This window comes from Lissotriton helveticus, chromosome 1_1 (genome assembly GCF_964261635.1).
Source record: "Lissotriton helveticus chromosome 1_1, aLisHel1.1, whole genome shotgun sequence".
In the NCBI taxonomy this organism is placed as follows: Eukaryota; Metazoa; Chordata; class Amphibia; order Caudata; family Salamandridae; genus Lissotriton; species Lissotriton helveticus.
The window spans coordinates 2139614560-2139627640 of NC_136057.1; the positions used below are offsets into that span (position 1 = coordinate 2139614560).

The 13081-nt window shown below is 43.4% G+C and overlaps 1 protein-coding gene across 2 annotated transcripts in view; it reads left to right on the forward strand.

The window, feature by feature from the left end:
• Window positions 1–13081, forward strand: part of RPAP2 (RNA polymerase II associated protein 2) — a 564035-nt gene that overhangs the window by 196958 nt on the left and 353996 nt on the right. The window lies entirely within an intron of this gene.

Consider the following 13081-nt stretch of genomic DNA (forward strand, 5'->3'; position numbering starts at 1 on the left):
ATTGTGTCCCCACTTTGGGGGGTTGAAAAAACGGAGGTGGTGCAGGGAATGTCTTGGAGGGGGAGTGGGGTTCAAAAGTAAGAGTAGTTTTTATGTGAAGCCATGTCAGTGGCTGTGCCACATATGAACCCTATATTGATCTGAACCACCTATATGGGAGCTGTTCTTTCTTGACCCTGGTCAAGCGGTTGCCCCACACATCGTGGCTAACTTGGAGAAGGTTATGGCTTCACAACTACACAGTAGTCATGTTAATCCTTCATCATGCAGTCAAATGTTGCTACAGAGCTTTTGGGATCAGTGTAGTGTTCTATGATACACAGCTGGGGCATATATTTCCAGCAAATCACTAAAGGGAAAGAGGGAACTGGAGAGCTACGCGAATCCCCCCACGGAATAACTTCAATATCATAAGAGAGGTAACCTCAATGCAAAGAAAGGGGACTTGGTATCTGGAGGGCAGAATCCCTGTTTGTTAACGGGCTCTCACTCACATATTTCTATGTGGCTTGCTTCATCGTCAAAGCCTCACCTGGTGCATTTTCACAGTATCAGGTGGGCTCAACTCCTCTTGTGGGTGGAGCACTTTGCTGTTACCTGCAGATTCAGTCAAGGGGACTGGAAGAAGGGACATTAAAAATGCCTCTGGTTGCTCATTTGTGAAATCTTAATTTTAAAGTGGAGAGCACCCTTGGCACCAATGAAAACCGGGCTCGGGCATCTATGGAGAACTGGGGCTGGGGAAGCCATTAAGCACTCCATAGACTGCACAAGCCAGCAACCACAGGCATTTATAATTTCCCTTCTTCCGGTCCCCTTGCCTGAATCTACAGGTAACAACAAAGAGCTCGCCCCACAAGAGAGGTTGACCCTCCTGGTACTGTAAAAACATACCGCTTGAGGCACCCATGATGAAGTTTGCCACATAGAAAGATGTGAGTGAGAGTCCGTTAAAAAACAGCAGCTCTGCGCTCCAGATAGCGAGTCCCTTTCTTTGTATTGAGGTTACCGCTCTTGTGATATTTGCATGTTTCCAGGGCAGTTTTGTAGTGTTGTTGATGAAGATGACCACCTAACGTTCAGTCATAGGTCCCCATCGGGTGTAGTCATTCAATTTCCCCAAGCAAGAGCATGTTGAACCCCACCAGAATCTGCTCAACCATTTAGTGCTAGCATCTTCGTCTTGATTCTATTTTCAATGTTTGTGACGTCAGCAAGCATACGGAATCTTGTTTCGGCTTTCTGATTTTTACACTCTGTATGCGTGATAACTTCACTCCGTGTCTTACAGGCTCTATGAATTATCTTGAAGCTGAATTATTTTTTGTATATGTGAAGAGAAGTCTCATTAATGCTTTTAAAATCTCCACCTCATGTTATCATGTAAGAGCACCATTTGCCTCACTGTCCCGGATTGCAAAATTGTATGAGAAATGCTACACCCACTTGCTGTTCTAATTCACCCGCTGCAAACCTGGAAGTGATCAGAGCTCAGCTGCAAGGTTCCCATCACCTAACCCAGTGGCCTTCATTTCCTGTGGGTTGTACCCCCACCATTGATGAATTCAACAGATCACCACTATTTAACTTCAGCGTAAATCAATAATATTGAACATCACCCTACTTGCTTGTTAAAGCCACTACTATCGGTCAATGTAATCAAACTGCTTCAGATCTTCTCTCTCAACTGGTACCCCTTCCTGCTCTGCCTTACATTTCCTGATCTTGTTCATCTGCCTTCTGTGTACCGCCCCATTTCACTTCATCCCGCCTATATATACTGCCCACTATTCTTTTCCTGTTTGAGTGTGCCACATTGTCTTCTTCCATCTGCTTTCCTTCACTCTCTTCACTCCAAAGCCTCCTTTACCGTGAATGTACCAAACAATGGAAGACATCAGATAATGCACCTCTGAAACTGATTGTTAGCTATATGCGGACAGAACTCAGTCAGTTCAGGATCGTTCCCAGGTTAGTATTAGACTTACATCTTCAAACAATATGTCCTTCCAAGTGCTTATTTTAGGCTTTCATGACCTCAGTATGAAATTTGATTGGACTCCCTTTGAAGACTAAATGTTCGTGAATGTAAAAAAGCATCTTACTTAGTAACCTGTTACCATGACGCACCTTTTATTCTCATCGGCCATGTAAAGCTGAGCTACTTGTGTATCCAAGTTATGACACTACAAGACTGTTATGACTCTGAAGCATATGTGCTCTGGCTGACCTAGCCTGTTTTTTTGGGAAAAAAATGAATATTAAGCCCATGTTACCATTACCTTTCAAGTATTTCTGCTACAGTTGAGTCACTATCGTGTTTTACTGAATCCCTACTGAGGCTTTCAAGCCTCCATCTAACACATGGGTCTCCAACAAGTAGCTCGGGAGCTACTGGTAGCTCGCCAGTACCCTTGAAGTAGATTTCCAAAGTGAAGCTCTGCCCAGCACATCGTTTAGAGGATTTGTGCACATTAAAGAAGACAGCACTGCTTTTTCAAGACCCTTAGATGTGACTGCCAACCAAACTAATGAAAGGGCCTCATGCTAAAACACAAACACAAACTATGTTGACCCCCGAGCGCTGCAACATGACCATATGTATCCACTCTCAATCTCACATGGAAATTTGACATGTTGCAGGCCTCGCAAAAGTCACACTATGTGGGTGAATAATAGGCCTGGAAATTACAATAGCCACAGCAGGAACCATAGTCGAGTCATCTATTTGTGTCCATCTATGGACCTTAAACTCTTTAGCAAATCACGGCGAAGGGTGTCAATGTCCTCTTCAGAGGTGGCAGGGGGTAAAGGCTGCTGGTTCTCAGTTTGTGTCACCACCAGCTTCCGGTTGAAGTGTAGCTTACCTGGTTTCTGCTCCACTTTCCCCATGCCAACCAACTAGTATGTGTACGTAGTGCTGTGAGCCAGTCGGGGCCTACTGCAGTAAAAGACAGCACACTCCAGTTATTGCACAGTTTAGGGAGCAGATGACATAAAACTTCCTATATATGAGATACAATAGCAGGCGTCTGACAAGTGAGGCATAGAGAGGTGGTGTTGTACCCCCTAACTCCAATTTGGCCACTGGGTTCAAGGAGTAGCAGAGGATCACTGAGGGGATGGGGTAGGGGGCACGTCAGCAGAGGTAATGATGATCCTAGAATTCAGGAGTGGTCTTGGCATGAAGCTCTGTAGATCTCTCCATGAGAGATTAGGAGATCGGTAGGAGTGGAAGAAGATGGATCAGGCCACCATTCTTTCTGGGCAGCAGTGCAGTTGTCATTGGTGCATAGCCCTGTTCCACCCCTCAAGCAGAGCATAAAGACGGCCTAGACCCAGGACGGAGGGAGCAGCCAGCAAGTGCTACGGGGCTCAGCCAGCTGCCCGCTCCTTGGCAAGGAGCAGCCCCACCCAGGCCCCCACTGAAAGCCACTTCCCTACATTTAGCCGTCTAGTCTGGAATCGGCACCGGGACTGCTGACAGCAGCACGGGTTTCCGCATGGCCGCCTCCAGTTCCAGGGTCTGGTGTACAGGAATGCACCGACTAGTCCCGCCACGGGGCCCAACCTCCTCTGGTTGATTGAGCGCCTGTTTTTGCACATCCTGGTGGACTCGGCCACAAATAGTAGCTCCAGAGTTGCCACTGCCCATGCCCAAGCAGGAATTAGGCTGCAGCTGCACCCAGTTAACAGGGCATGCAGTCCTTCACCGCAGGCCTAAAATCCCCTTCCTCCGTGCTCCACAGGCACAATGGAAGGGTGCAGCACCAAACAATCTTCCACCACATGTGCCCAATGGAGGGAAGCGCTTTCGTGGCGTGTTTCGGTGGAGGTGCAGCTACTTAGTCCGTGGGCCTGCAAAACTCACTGCATAGACAGCGATCTTCTTTGCCGGCTATCTGCCCCGACGAGAGGCATATTGAGGCCCTTGTGCCCTCTCTAGAGTTTGAGATAGGCAGGTAGGGGATGAGTTCCACTTGGACTTCTCGAGCTTCTTTTTTGACTTACCCAGTGACTTGGACAGTGATGTTGATCTGCCTCGGGAATTACTCTATAGACCTTCGAGTCTCGTTCGGATCCCAAGTATCAAAGCTATACCTCATAGGAATCTGTCTCAGACTTTTGTTTACAACAGTCCCTGCAAACCGTAAACTCTGTAGTCTTAGGGGGTGATATTGCCCTCGCACACTGGTATTTTTTTGGTTTGGGATAAAATTGTCTCTTAAGAGACATGCGGGTAGCTCCGGATCCATGTCTAGTGGCGCGGAAAGAAAGGATTGACCTCAGTGCACGTTTGCTACTTATATGCGCTCCAGTACATCACTTCCGGGGCGGAACGATGTTGGCCCTGAGCTGCATTACACCACCTATCTGGCACAGGGGTACTGCTGAAAAGTTTTCGGATCCAGTCTAATGCATGCGGACTATTCACAAGGTTGAGGAATCTGTGGTTAGTAGCATCCATGAGAAGTTATTTTTATGCTTCGAAATCTTTCCATATGGAATGTTTGCCTCTGGTTCTGAGGATGTGAGCGGGCTGCATAGAGTAAATGGATACATACTCTGGGGGCGTGTGCGTTGCACGCGTCGGAAGCTGGATTGTTGATCGTACTAGATGTAAATTGTATTACTCTGCAATAAAAATATATTTCCCCCCAAATTTTTTTTTAAAAAGGGATACATACTCTGAGTTTACGGTACATTCGACGGCTTGAAAACGAGTTTAATATGGGACTTCAGTTCACCTCTGTGTTTAATAAAGCTCTGCATGTCATGAACGAACACTGTTCGGCTCAGGGTACACTCCTGTAGTGATGACATGCTTATATTTTAACGCTGAGATGTACATTTCTTTAGAGCGATTCGAATAAGTTCGTGTATTTTTGACCTACAAAAAATAATCTGTTACGAAAGCTCTACTTTTAGAAACATATTTACGGTCAAAATGTCATAATATTTCCAAAGCCCTTTAGGAGCGGAAATGTACTACTAGCTGTATCTTGTCTGAAACACGGACTAATTAATATAGGCCCTACCTAGGGATCAAGAATTTAAATGCATTTAGTTTTTTAGTTTTTTCTCTGCTTTGGGTTCGTCCATTTAAAATATTATAGACTATTTTCTTCAGTTTCAACTTTTTATGGGTGAGAAAATCATCCCAGTCCCCGTCTGTGGCGAATGTGCTTCTGGACTAAAGACTCCTGAAAGGAAGTACCCCGCCGTATCCCACCCTCCTCTGAACAAAAGACCTAAAACTGTGCAAAACATGACTAAGGTGAACTGGGCTGTGATTCTTTGCAACTGTCTCCTAGAAATCCAGTCTGTAGAAGGAAAAACCCTGTATGGAGGATGCACACTGCCCACATTTGAGGCACACTTGTTCAAAGGGACATATCTATATATTAGCCTCGTGCCAAGCCGCTTCCATCATGTTTGCTTGTAAAGATGATCAACTATAAAATGAAAGAACTTTGACGGTTTTATTTTCCAGTCGTACTTACTCCCACGCAAAAATGATTCTGATGTAAGTAGTAGATAACATTTGCCCTCCAGCCCTTTTTTTTTTATCACAGTACTTCTCTTAACCTCGTACACTTTGTGCAAAGGGGTCACACTCAAGAAAATCCTAATTGTGGGTGCGATTTGCTGCTGAAGTCTGTGCACTTGCTGCAGATGGCCGGGCAAGTTAGCCGCTCTTTAGCTCCAGTACATCAGTTCCACAGCCCCAGGGACAGCCATCTCGTAAACCAGTGGGCTAAGAGCTGTTAAGTGTCCTGTCCGAGCGACTCCCACTATGCGTGAATGTTTCAACAGAAATCTGACATGTCAGCCCCTCCCTCCCTGTGCGCGACCCCTCAGCGAGCACATCATTGAGTGTAGCTGTCCACACATTTCTGGCAGGTTTACTCCTGCCTTAAACGGCGCTTGGAGAGCAGAGCAGAAATTGTGTGGTTTTTTTAAGGACTAGTGATTGCAAATCTACCCAGGCAGACGCCTCTTGGAAGGATGTGTATTCATTACATTTTGTGCACGTTGAACAAGTGTAATTTAATTTAGTATCTTATCGTGTCTATTAAAATTTTGAGATGTCTAAACTGTAACCATACACATTAAATTATCTTTCCACAGAGTGTAATGAATTAGAGAAGTAAAATACGGAAAGTAGGGGATTGGAGTGCTTTCCAGATATTAATGCCATGGCAGTGAAAATAAGTGTGGCCCAATCACACGTTATTTACAGCAACTGTACTAACTAATGAACATATATTCACAATCTTTTTTTCTTTTTGCTGCTCAAGTACAGAAGCCAAATTTCCATGTTATTACCACGCGAGAAACACATTGTACAATAATTTTGCACAGGGAAACAACACGACTTGTATGTTATTTCCCATCACGCTACAAATGTAAGCCATTGCATCCTGGTTTATGAGACTTAACGTTTTCTCTTGAAGAAATACACGTGTAAAAGAACTGTGACTTAAACCATACAGATGCACAGAGGACACTATATTGTTTGTTACTATTATTGACTTAGGTGAGTGAGCTAGGCTGCCCTGGCCTGCCATACAGCTTTTATTGTAAGTTTTATGTTGCCTCAGCTGCTTTGCCCTCATTCTCATTGGGTTTCCTTTAGACTCGTCATGGTTTTCCCTGGAAAGTTTCATGGTTTTCAGAATCTGAGAATCAGGTGTTCTGACTCTTGGGAGGCCCAGTGGAAGATTTTTATCTAGGGAACCTATTGATAAAACATCTTGAAGAGGGGTGAGAGGTCACCTGAAATTAGTTTGGGGTATTCCAGAGCACATTAAGTGCTTCAATGCACAGAGTTCCTCCATAACATTCACAAGTTGTAGCTCCGCAGAGGGCATATGAAAGTCATAGGAACTGTTAGCCTTTCAGATCTTTCTCTTGTATCCACTAATTTCAACTGGCTCAAGTGATGGTCTGTTCAGTACACGGGCCACTTGATTACTGATACTACCACGTTATCACTTGCTAGAGTCCAATCAAGGGCGTGCCCTAAAACAGAAGTGGGGCCCGCAGCATAGGTTTCTGATTAACTTTGGGCGAAAGGCTTGAAAGGAGTTGGCACATTTCCATTCCCAGTGCATATTGAAGTCACCCAGCACCACAGCATTGTTAAAGCTCAGTGTGAGCTGCCCACACGTTTTAAGATGGATGTTTTTGGAATCTTCCCCTGCACTAGATGGCCGATGAGCAGTAAGCCAGAGGTTATCCAGCAGAGAACCCCTTCTGAAATTTGTATGATAAGACCAGCACCTCAGTACTAAAATCATGTAAGGCTGGTAATCAACAGTTAGCACTTTTAAGCCTGGGCAAGGGGGCTGCGGCTAGCCATGTCAGAAGGAGTGCAATTTTGCTGCGTACCTCAAGCATCCAACAGAGTCTAGATGTGAGCAACATGGGAAATCATTTTAGAGCACTTGCCAGTAGATTTTTTGCCATTGGTTTCCTGTAAAAAGTAATGTGCCAGGAAGGGTAAAATGCAGGTTGTCACATGGACCAAGCACCAGGAACTTCATTCGACAAGGGAGATAGTAAATCTACTTCTATTGTGTCTAACACCAGTGTGGGTTTGATTCAGAATGACCAGGTGTGAAAAACAATGCACTCAGCCCATGATTTTTTTTATTTTTTTATAAACACATTATTTGTAATTTTGGTATTGCATTTGATCTTGACAACAAGATTAGCACTGCAGGCACACTTCAGGTAATTCAAGCAATTATCTTCACAAACAACCAGTGGTTTCCCTTTACATTCTATCTAATAGTCAATACATAACAATGAACAGGCTATCAATTAAAGTAAGAAAGCTTATTCCATTTCTGATGTACTGGAGATGGGTGTTGCGATCACATCTAGAGCAGCAGTGCATAATAGCACTAGAGTCAAGTTATACCGACTGATGAGCCCTAGTAAGGGCAAAGTCAGTCTTGAGTTGCTTGTGTTCTGATTCAGGGAGGACCTGGTTGGCAGTTCAGGTTGAACTGCTCCTATTGGAGCAGGTTCAATACTGATTTGCCTATCTCTGAGTCCAAACTGTGGTGGCATGATGTGCAAAATAACAATGGACTCAGATGCAGCCCCCAAGTAATTACTAGAGGCTGTGATTAATTCAAGCATTCCTTCAATAACTTTTTGGTACACTACAGTGTGATGCTCAAAGTGGGATGGGTATGCCCAGATATTGGTCCCAAGGACGCTACCACTGAAACCAATCTATATCCAACTGATGAGCCCTAATAAGAGTGAAACCGGTATTGTGTTGCTTGTGTTCTGGTAGAGGGAGGACCTGGCTTGGCCAGGCAGTTTGGGCTAGACTGTTCAGATTGGAGCAGGGTCGAAACTGATTTGCAAATGGCTGGGTCGAAACTGAGTTGGCATGGTGTGCAAAATATCAATGGCTTGGGATGCAACTCTAGTGGATTACAAGCAGCTGGGATTAATTAAAGTATTCCATCCAGCAAAATTTTGGTATACTTTATGGTATGAGTTATTTGCTCTTTCCAAACCTGTGCTAAAGGCATCCTAGCTGCAATCAGAAGGTGTGATATCACTTTACCAATTCGAGTGGTGAGTGGTAAAATGCTGTTATCCCCGGGTCGCCTAAGAGAACCACCAGTGGTTTCAACAGAAGCATGATTCCTCTTATTTGTGTTTTATTTGATAAGATTTCTTTCAGTAGGTTTCAACATGTGTGCATGACCACCACATGTGGAAAAAAGTACCTCTCTCCCTGCAATATTTCCAGCAAGCTCGGAGCTTTAGTTCATGGCATGTAAGCAGGTAGGGGATAGGTACCAGTATTTAAGTAGCTTGTATGCCTTTTCTTTAAAGCAGCCACATATTGTTGCTCCCTGCCAAATTTTCACCCAGCTCACCTCCGAGATCTATTCCCCTAAGTCCTTTTGCAAATTCAAGGGATATTTAGGTTTAGGTTTTGTGGTCCGTTCTAGAAAAACATGTAATAGCCAAGTTATACCCTTGTCAATCTGTGTGTTTCTAAACATCTTTTCAAGTAGGGTTCTATCCCACAAGCCTATTGAGTGAACTTTTGGGAACCCGATCAATAGAGGAGTTGCGTAATTTGAAAATGATCTGCCCTACCCAGCCCCCAGTGAGCTAAAAACTCCACTCTAGTGTTGAGTGTTCCTTCTAACAAGAAGTTGCGCCAATAATGGGAAGGGGGTTATTCCCATTCTAGGCTCTAAACCTGGGGTCTAGGAGTCCCAGAGGGAAGTCCATATTGTGGAGTATTGGCATAATGGGTGAAGGGAATGTGGTGGAGCCTTCCTTCGGCTTTATCTGTTGCCAGTATTCCAATAGTATTAGGGAAGAGGTTTAGAGGGTAGTGATTCCACGTCACACCCTTTGAGGGAACCATAATATTAGTCTGAGGGGAATAAGGCTGAAACTTTGTTAAATTTTACCCTGCCCCTTATTTTTGGTGTCCAGATTCCATTCCAAAACCAGGCAGATCTGAACTGCTTGAATGTATGTTTTGATTTTAGGGAAACCTAACCCTCCCTTTATGGTAGGTTTAAGTAGTATAAATTATGGGACCCAGAGCGGTCGGTTCTTCCACACAAAGGACAACAATTTCTTTTGTATATGATCTATGATGGATCTTTGGGGTCAAAGTGGGAGAGTTTGTAAGACGTAGAAGAGGCAGGGTAAGAAATTCATCTTGGTGCATGTCCTCATCATCCAACTTTATGCGATCTAAATTAAAAACATAGATCATAAATGTGTACATGTTAAAAATAGATCTTCTTTCTAATACAATAGAAACTAATAAAAACGAGTGGTTAAAAGAACAAATTACAACCCCAGCACAGTGGTACTTCGGCTTAGCAGTATTATGGTGAGTGAGAATACACCGTTAGTCTCAATACTTTGTGCAATAAACGCAGTGGGGAATAAAATAGCATGTTACACATACCCAATTATCAAATTGATTAATAAATAGCAAAAAATTGATTGCTAATAAAAACCATCCTTTGGAATCATGTAAAAACATAAAAAATGTACATATATTATACACATCCTGTGTCATATCAAGCCTGGGTCGCATGGTTAATTTTCTTGATATTATTAGAAGCGCAGTTAAGGAAATACGTAGAATTTACACAGTTTTCCATTATAAGAAATGTCTCCTTCATGTGCAAGCCCAGAGGAATGGTGCTACACAGAAACAAACGTAAGGATCATGGAGCTTCTTCAGAAAAAAATAAGGCAATATGACATTCATTAAAATTATGCTGCCTTAAAAGAGGTAAAATGTTTTTGGATCTCAGTTCTTTGTAAAAATGACTGAAGAAAAAAAGGTGGAGAGCGGATTGCACGGATACATTGTCACATGGACATGTTGTCAAGTCACTAAAGGAATACTTTTTCGTGGGGAAGCCCAGCATCAAAGGGATTAGGTTAGTACGGAACCTTAGAAGGATAAACCTATGCTGTAAGTTTCTTACACCTTCAAAATACAAATGTTCGCCCTCTATTAAAGGTGGGATCAAATAGTAACGTTTTACAGTCGTACTTACACAATGGGATTTCTTCCTTTCATGGGCAGCCTTTGCTAAGAATCTAGCCTTAAGCCTCTTTTTTGCAGTTTAGAACAATTTGTGTATAGTTCAGGTACACCTAGCAAGTGCAAAGTGGATTTAACATACTCTAGCCAGGCAATTTTATGTGTCTTGTCCAGTGACAGGCAATTTTGTATAATAGGCAGGATGAGATCCACTGTAGCTCTTTTCCATATTGAATGCCACAGCATAATCGGGGCTAGTCTCACCATGTCAGTCATATAGGGCAAATCCAACTTTAAGTGGGAGGCATAGTTAGAGAATGAGGCAGGGAGCAAAGCGACCCTCTTGAAGAAGCCATTCTCCATCTTCTGGAGGGAGTCTATTGAAGCTATACCCCACTCCCCTGCCCTGTATGTTGTAGCCAAGGTCGTTTTGGCACTATAGATCTTTTTTTATATTCGCTTTAGGTTTTGAACCCAGTTTCTTGGTAAAACTAGAGACTGTAGCCAAAGTTCACTCCATTGTTAGTGCCCTGCTACCCACCATGTGGGACCAGGTTTGTTTGCTGTCAGAAACAACTCCTAGATAGGAAAAACTCTCTACGACTAATTTGCGTGTCTCAATATGAAAAGATGGCATCTTTTTTTGGGGGGAGTGATCCTGGCACTAGAATAAAAAAAAATGTACTCAATAATTTTAGAACCAGAGATGATATAAAGCTCACATAGGCGTCTATTTATGCGTTGGAGGACTACACCAGTCCTGGCTATTAGAACGGCCTTGTCCGCATAAGCAAAGATCGGTAGTGCGACTGAGGGAAAAGAAGGGACATCTAATATGGATCCTTTTAATGCGACTTCCACCCTATTTGTATAAAGCCAAAATAAAAATGACCTTCTCTGACTCCCCTCATAATCTTAAAGGGTCTGGTACATTCCCCCTCCCTTCCATAACGGAAGCATGCCGTCACCTGTGCGTCCATTTGACGTATGAGGGTAATCAACCTGAAATCCATACCCATCGCTGTCATTATTGCCCATAGCTTCGCTTGGCCTCCACAGTCAAAAGCCGCCGATAGGTCCATGAAAGCCACATAGGTCTGCCCTCTCTTTGCTGTAGAATACTTCAGGATGGTCAAACTCAAATTCAGACATTGGTCGATTGTGCCTCTGCCTTTCTGGACGCCATACTGGGTTGGCATCAAGATGTTATTTTCCCTCATTTAGTCTTCTAGTCAATTCAGTAAAAACACACCCCAGCAGTTTGGCAGTGCAGTCTAAGAGGGAAATGGGACGATAGTTCTGGGTTTAGATTTGTCCCCCTTTTTATATATTGGGACAGTAATGCTTGTCCTCCATGATGAAGGCAGACCCCTCTTAGATATTTCATTAAATATAATGGTTATCAGTGGGGCCCACAGATCTTGATATTCTAAAAAGAAATCAATTGGGACCCCGTCCGGGCCAGGTGCTTTAGCACAGCTGCACTTAGCCAGGGTGAGTCTTATTTCATTCAGGGTAAAGGTCATGGGCTTGCATGGAGGCTCCAAAGGATCAAGCGGTTCGGCCCTCAGTGCAGTCTCACTCCCGAAGATCCTTTCAAAGTGCACCACACATGTGTCTTCATCAACATGCATATCCAATAATTTCTCTGTATCCTTCTTAAAGAAAGGTGCATTATTACCTTCCAAAATTCCCTACTGCTGTTTAAGGATGCGGGTTTGCCAGGTTTTCCCCGGCCTCTTCCTTCATCTCTGTTTTCCTATTTTTCCGAACTTTCTTGTACTTCATTCGCAAATCCTTGATCAGGGAGTGGTTTCCTGGTGACGCTTTAAGGGCCTTGTGAAGGTCTTGTAGAGTCAAGGTACAGGTCTCATCAAACCATCGTGTTTCTGGTCTCTCCTTGTTAGTGTTGGATCGAGTCAAGGACTATTTAATCGCTTCAAGTAATTCTAAGAAATTTAGAATAAGGGTGTCTGGATCTAGGCAAGTTATGACCAAATTCAGCTTCTTAGTTTCAACTAGTCGGAGGATTCTCTTATTATCCATGTTGTCCCATTTAAGCTGATAGCCATTTTGCCTGTCTAGGATTTGTTTCTGTACTTTCTCAGCTTGTTAGGGGTAAACTCCAACCCCGAACAGCTCAAAAAATAATATTGCATGGTCGCTAAAGCTTGAAGGTATGGCGTCAGTATAAATAATGTTTCGACTGCAATTAGCAGAGGCAACTATGAAATCCATTGTAGAGTTGGATTTGCTACGGAAAAAAAGTTTTTTCGAGTCCTCCTGCAGCTAGAACTATTTTGTCATAAACTTCTAAGTTCCTAAAGAAAAGAAACCTATTTAGGGTATTCCTGTATTCTTGATGCGTGAAATGCACCAATGGGTCTCCCGCCATATCTTCCAAACCACAGACCATTCCCAGCCAATAAAGACATGGCTGGGCATTAAAATCCCCTAGCCATAAGATATTAAAATCCTTAGTTGGCAATGCCCTTATAAAATTTGGCAGTTCCTTTT